Genomic DNA, 7548 nt, shown 5'->3' on the forward strand with positions numbered 1-7548 from the left:
CTATTAGTCTTATTTTTTTTTTTTTGGATGTGACTTATGTGCCCTCTTTTCCAAAAATGCGTGGTCGTCAAGGAAAATAGAGAGAGGAGACCAAGGAAGATTGCGGATTTACTTTAATAGGCATCGAGAAATTCCATTCCAGTGTGTCTTTGGTTAAACAGAGAAAGCAGAGGGTCAGGGGCTATCGGGATCCTGGAGGGGTCCAGGACTTAGGTTCCCAGGAGGCACTTTTGGTGGAGCAGAGAGTGCGGGGCAGGAACAGGATGGCGATTTGGGGCCTGAGGGGGAAGAGTCCTTAGCAAAAGTCCAGGGGGGAGAAAAAGAGACCAGCAGGCCAGGCGAGGTGGCCCCTGCTGTCATCTCAGCTAGCAGCTCGGGAGGCTGAGGCAGGAGGATTGCAAGGTGGAGGCCAGCCTCAGCCACGGAGTGAGGCCCTGAGCCACTCAGAGAGACCCTGTAAACCATGAACTCAGAGCCTCATGTGTGAGGAGAACAGGGGGACCCCAGATACAAGGGTCCCCGAGGCGGTCTGGGTGAAGTGGAGGCCAGAGCCGGCCAAGGGGCTGAACACTACGTAGGGGTAACTAACCGACTCCTGCTGCCCCAGTAGAGGCTCAGGCCTGGGGACCACGGGTTGCGTCTGGAGTCTCCTCCAGAGCTGGACTTCGGGGTCCCCGAGGGCCAGCAGGACAGCCTCATTGGCTGTAGAGGCTGGGGCCTCCGTGGCCTCTGCCTCCGCGGGGTGGTCTGTGCCCCCAGGGTTGTTCAGCTCTCTAGGGCGCCCCAATTCCCCCTGCAAGGCTTCCTCCACCCGGCTGACGCCTCTCCCTCCCCTCCCTGCCCTCCCTGCCCTCTGTCCTCTCTGGCTTCTTTGGCCACCACGGCCTCTTGGTCCTCTTCGGCCTCTTGGAGCAGGGTGAGGAGGCTCTGGGGGAGCCGGGGCCTCCCGTTTCATGGGCATCACGTAGGCAATGGGTTTGGAAGGTAGGCATGGGTCCGTGGGTCCTCTGTCTTGCGCAGGATCTTCATGACACGCACTGGAGCAGCCGGGACTCCCTGGACGTCCACCTGGAGTTAGTAAGAGAAGCAGAGGGTGAGGAGAAAGGCAGAGGCTAGCTGGACATGGTGGTGCACACACCTGTCCTCCCAGCGGCTCAGGAGGCTGAGGCAGGAGGATCGCAAGGTGGAGGCCAGCCTCAGCCAAAGCGAGGCCCTGAGCAACTCAGTGAGACCCTGTCTCTAAATAAGATACAAAATAGGGCTGGGTATGGGGCTGAGGGGTCGAGGGCCCCTGGGTTCAATCCAGTACACCCCCCACAAAGAAAGTAAGTCAACGGCTTGCCCAGGAAGCCTCTAGGGGAGGGAGAACAGGAAGGAGGCTCAGGGTGGACCAGGAGAGCCCCCGCAGCATCTGCACCAGGTCCCTGAGGATCCCTGTCTGTCCTGATCCCATTTCCAATTCAGAATTTGGCATGAATTACTATTTCATTTAGTTGTTTTGTTTTGTTTTGTTTGGTCCCAGGGATGGAACCCAGGGGTTCTCGACCCCTGAGCCCCATCCCCATCCCTTTTTCTATTTTATTTAGAGACAGGATCTCGCTGAGTTGCCTAGGGCCTTGCTCAGTGGCTGAGGCTGGCCTCCACCTTGCGATCCTCCTGCCTCAGCCTCCCGAGCTGCTAGGATGACAGGCGTATGCCACGGCACCTGGCAGAACTAGGTTTTCTGAAGTCATGGAGAAACCCTGAATTGAGGAGACTCAGAAATGCAAAGAGCACTTGACATTCAATAAGAAAGACAACACAATAGGAGAAGAGAGCGAGGAACAAGCATAGACCACCTACAACAGGAGAGAAATGGACAGTCACATATGCAAATAAGATGCATTGAGACCATTCAAATGAAAGATCAGGACATGGTTATGCTTCCACCAACCTGGCAAAGATGTAAAGATGGGGGATAGTCTGTATGGAGGGTAATGTTCCAGAAGACAGTTTGGTCATAGCTACTGATTTTTCATACTAGAAGAATACCAAGGGAGGGTAGTTGGTTTATAACAGATCAACAGGTAGTGTGCACGCCAGGAAATCCAGCAGCTCTGGAGGCTGAGGCAGGAGGATCACAAGGTGGAGGCCAGCCTCAGCCACTCAGCAAGGCCCTAAGCAGCTCAAAAGGAAGAATTTGAGAGTGAAGCAGACTGGGAGCGCAGGGAAGGGAGGGGACATGGGGACATGTGTGGGGGGCAGCCCAGGTCTGGCTCTTTCTGCAAAATTCCACCGAAGTGTTCTACTAACTTGGGTGGAATCTTATCAATGGTGGAGTCCAGACTCAGGACCATCAGCAGGTTGCTCTCTGGGCACCTGCTGCAGAAGACATCCCAAGGAACTGACTGACATGCGGGCTTCCAAATTGTCAGCCCAAGCACAGAAATTCTTTTGTAGCCAGTCAACAAACACCGTTCCTGGGCTCAGTGCTTCCTTTGGCTTCTTTGAGGCCCTATTTTTAAATATAAGCAGCAACAGGAAGCCACCAACATCAAAATTAGAAGCTGGATGGGAAAGATAGAAGGAAACCCAAAGGGAAAAAGTCAACCTGGAGATTGTTCAAGCCACAGAGGAAGGTTTCCAAAAGCCAAAAAATCTACAATGAACATTACAGAAAGATAATCAGTTACACCCCAGAACCAATTATAGGACACTTGAAAAGAACACTCAGGAAAGACTCCTTGAAATAAAAAATAGGAGAGGAGAGATTAAAATGTCCATGGGAATTTCAGAAGATAAAGGTGAGGAAATCCAGGAAGCAAAGAAAAACCCCCAAAATGATAAAAACCCAAAACAAGGGGAATGAAATAGGAAAATTAGGGACATAGTACCTAAAATTTTGGAGTATTGATGACAATGAGAAGATGCTGAATCACTAAATCAGAGAGAAAGGAGGAGGAAGAAGAGGAGGAAAAGGAGAAGGAGGAGGAGGAAAAGGAATTGAAGAGAAGAAAGAGGAGGAGGAAGGAGGAGGAAGAGGAGGAGGAGGAGAGGGAGGAGGATGAGGAGGAGATGGAGTTGAAGGAGAAGAAAGAGGAGGAGGAGGAGGAGGAAAAGGAATTGAAGAGGAGGAGGAGAACAACACTAGAGCGTAGAAGACAATAGAAAATGTCTTCAAAAATTTAAGGGAAATGGATTTTTCTACCTGAAATTTTATACCCAACCAAACTAGCATTTAGGAACAAGGAAAGACAGAAGGAAGACATTTTCAGACAGGGAAGGTCTTACCTAATTTCCTTTTAATACATGTTTTATTGAGAAGCTATCTGTGGGCTTTCTCCAAAGAGGAAAGGTATACAAACAAAGAAAAGGAAGCCAGACAGGAAACGGAATTAAAATTCAAAAGATGACCATAAGGAACTCTCCAGGTGACTGTGAAGGGAGACTGTCAGGGTGACTACTGGGAAGATGGCAGAGAGCAGCCTTAGGTGTCAGCAAGCCATGAGGAGATGAAATTGATGGACTGATTGAATCGAGAAGGAATCAGTGTTCAATAAGCAAATAATAACTCAAGAATCAGCCAAGTGCAGGGGCACACACCCATAATCCCATGAGCTCGGGAGGCTGAGGCAGGAGGATCACAAGTTGGAGGCCAGCCTCAGCAATTTAGTCAGGCCCTAGGCAACTTATCGAGATCCTCTCTCTAAATAAAATACAAAAGAGGGATGGGGCTCAGTGGTCAAGTGCCCCGAGTTCAATCCCTGGGACCCAAAATGGAGACTAATGCTACAAAATCCCATTTGGGTGGCTGTCAAAGGTGATCTAAGCAGGTGGGAGGCTGAGAGTGGGCGGGGCCGCTGCATTTCCTAATGTGCCCTGTTTGGATCTCTCAGTTGTCTGAGTTAATTTCAAAAGTAAAGTCTAAACTGGGAGAAAATTAAGAGAGAACGACAGTACCTTGATTATCAGCCATTTGGCGAAGACGTTTCGATCGCCTTTGTCCCTCCATATGGAAATCTGTTGGGAGATGAAAACAGGTTGGTCCCGCGGCAAAGCCACCCCTGATTCCCCAGGCGGTCTCCCTGCATCACCCTCCAGGATGGGCACCCTGGCCCGCACGGCCAGCAGCCTCTGAGGCCCAGGGGCATTGCATTACTGGTAAAAGGGGGGCTATGTGCGGGAACACGTTGGAAAGGGGTGCACTTGGACGTGCTGAGATGTTTTCCAGGAAGAACCAATAGCTTGTCGGCAATGGCCTAGAGATGGGCGGTCACCTATCCCAGTGGCCAGGGGCAAAGACGAAACATGGGATTAACGTTGCCCAAGGGGTGAGATGATCCCTCCAGGGGAAGGGGAGGACGAAGCCCAGGGGCAGACAGGTCCTTCTGGGCACCTGGAGACCCCCTGGTACCCAGCGACCTTGCACGAGCTACCCATCCTCCAGGGACGCCTACCTGATCGTCTAGCTGCGATGCTTTTGATCTGACTCTGGATGCCTAAAAGCAAGATGCACGTCTAGGACACCTTTCTAGGATGGAATGCCCCCGGGTTGGTCGTCTGGAGCTCTCTGCAGGGTCCTAGCGGAACTTCCAAAATCAGCGTTCGGAACTTCCAAAGTCAGCGTTCGGAACTTCCAAAATCAGCGGTCGGAACTTCCAAAGTCGGCGGTCGGCTGCGCGCCTTGGCAGGAGAGATGCGAACCCTCAGGCGCTGCTAGCCCAACTGCGCTCAGCCTGACCGTCAGTCTCCTTTTATAGGCGGTGAGCTGCACACGTGACCAAAGGGGAGTGGGCGGAGCCAGGAGAGGCAGAGCGGGAAGGGGCGGACCCGGAAGAATCATTGGTCTTGTCTCCTGTCAGTCAAACGGAGCCCCGCCAGGATGAGGCCTTCCTGGACGTCAATGCTCCGCTGGTTGATTGATTGATTAATTAATCTAATCACTAGGGGGAAAATGTACACAGTAATTATAGTCGAGTAAAGTGCCTGGGAAAGGAACTGTCATGCCCTCAGAGAGGCTCCTAGGCAGACGGGAGGGCGCCAGGGAGAGGCGTTTGGGTTGGAACCGGAAGAGCTGCTCGTGGAAACTCAGCTGGGAAGGGAAGGGAGAGCAGGGCGGAAGTTGGGCGCTGTGAGTCAGCGGGCGGGGCCTGCGTAGGCCTGGTCGGGGCCAACGATTAGATTAGTAAATTAGTGATTAGATTAATCAATCAACCAGCCGAGCATTTACGCATTTACGTCAAGGAAGGCCTCCTCCTGGCGGGGGCTCTGTTTGACTGACAGGAGACAAGCCCAATGATTCTGAAGGAGTGAGTGGGGCCTGCGTTGGATTGGTCCAGCGTTGGAAGGACTGGGCGGGGCCTGCCTTAGACTGGCCCGGCTTTGACAGGAGTGGGTGGGGCCTGCTGTTAGATGGGCCCAGCATTGGAAGGAGGGCCTTAGACTGGCCCAGCAATGAAAGGAGTGGGTGGGGCCTGCTGTTGGATTGGCCCAGCGTTGGAAGGAGTAGGCGGGGCTTGCCTTAGAGTACTGGAAAGAGCGGGCAGGGCCTGCCTTAGACTGGCTCAGTGTTGGAAGGAGTGGGCGGGGCCTGCTGTTGGATTGGTCCAGTGTTGGAAGGAGTGGGCGGGGCCTGCCTTAGATTGGTCCAGCGTTGGAAGGAGTGGGAGGGGCCTGCCTCAGACTGGCCTGGCGTTGGAATGAATGGGCAGGGCGGGGCTTGCTTCAGACTGGTCCAGGATTGGGTGGAGTGGGTGGGGCCTAAGTGAAGAAAGGTGAACTCTGTTTTGCAGAAATTGAGCTGGGTGATGGGTATAAATGTATTTGAAAAGTTTCCTAATCCGTGCCCTCTTTGGAATGAAAACTCTCTCTTGTGCATCCAAGTTTAAGATCCAGACTGAGGCTTTGCTTAAAAACTGGGACCCTGGGGCTGGGGCTGGGGTTCAGTGGTAGAGCCACACGCCTAGCATGCACCAGGCACTGGGTTTGATCCTCAGCACCATATCAATGTAAATAAAGATATTGTGTCCACCTACAACTAAAAAAAATAAATATTAAAAAAAAAATCTAGGACCCTGAAAAACTACCCAGAGTTAAAAAAAAAAAAAAGGAATTATAATAAATTTTCCCAGCAGAGCAGAGAAGGAACAAAGATTAACTGTACTGAGACTCTAGGGAAAAGGATTCTACATTCTTTAAGCTAGGTGTGGATTTTCTTTTTTTTTTTTTTTTTTTGGTAACCTTATGTTGCAGAAATCTCAAAGACAAGATATCAATTTTTTAAAACCTCACCCAGCACCCCTTCAATACATGAGGTTAAGTAACTAAAGAAAAGAAAAACTTTCTCTCTAGCAATGCTCCCACAGCACAGAGCAGGAGAATTCCCCAAGGGAAAGAAGATTCTTGGTGAAGAGGAGCTCATGAAATGAGAACTAAAAATCACCAAGCCAATGTTGCTTTATCTTTACCCCCATTGATTCCCTCAACGCCACCCGGATTCCTTTGAAGCTAGCTTTAGGTGTCCTGCCATCTCAACAATGAATATTTCACCTGTCTTTCAATGGAAAAAAAAAGATTTTTTACATTTTTTAAAATAATGAAGGGAATCCTCGGGAGAGTCAACTGGGAAAAAAGTAAGGATAATCATAACAATAAATTAAAACAACCGTTACAAACTAAGTGTGCTTGCAATTATGATTTGGAGAAATCCGAAATTGAATGCATAAGTAGAATCCAAGAAGCAAAAAAAAAAAAAAAAATCTTCTAGCAACTTCCAGACATAAAGTAAAATTGTTGAAATTTCCAATTACAAGGATATGACTCAGCTCCAAATTCCAAAATATGGCAAATAGATAAAGACACGGGAGATGTGAAAGGGGTTAAGACACAAAGAGGAGGAAATTGAACGTTCAAAAACTTATTCACTAAGAGGATGGAAAGGCAAACTGGGGAACAAAAGTGAAAACTCTCTGGAATTGAGATAAGATTTGAATACTCGATGAACCAATCAAAATTCTCAAGCAGGGCCTCTGGGGGTGGCCCACACCTGTCATCCCATCAACTCAGGAGGCTGAGGCAGGAGGATCACAAGTTGGAGGCCAGCCTCAGCCACTTAGCGAGGCCCTAAGCAACTCAGGGAGACCCTGTCTCTAAATAAAATTGAAAAGATGGTTGGAGATGGGGGCTGCGTGGGTCAGCATCCCCAGGTTCAATCCCTGGTATAAATAAAATTAAAAAATCAGTCCTCTGAATTGGCACTGGGTCTTGACCTTGGGCGCCCTTGAAATCACCTGAGGTTTTAAAAACATGGAGGCCTGCGCCCCGTCCCCTGAACTCCTGTTGGAGTGTGGCCATGAGTAAAATAAACTCACCAGGGAGACGTGAACTCAGCCACAGGACCCTCAGCATTTGGGAGACAGATTTAGATCTGCCTGTTCCCTAGCCCAGGGTACAAAAGCAATTGGGTTGTCGCTGTGACTCGAGGTTCTATTTAATGTTACAGGCCTGAGTAGTAATTTGGTCTGCCACCAACCAAGAAAATGATAAGGACTTTGGAAAAAAAAAAAAAAA

This window comes from Urocitellus parryii, chromosome 16, assembly GCF_045843805.1.
Source record: "Urocitellus parryii isolate mUroPar1 chromosome 16, mUroPar1.hap1, whole genome shotgun sequence".
Classification (NCBI taxonomy): Eukaryota; Metazoa; Chordata; class Mammalia; order Rodentia; family Sciuridae; genus Urocitellus; species Urocitellus parryii.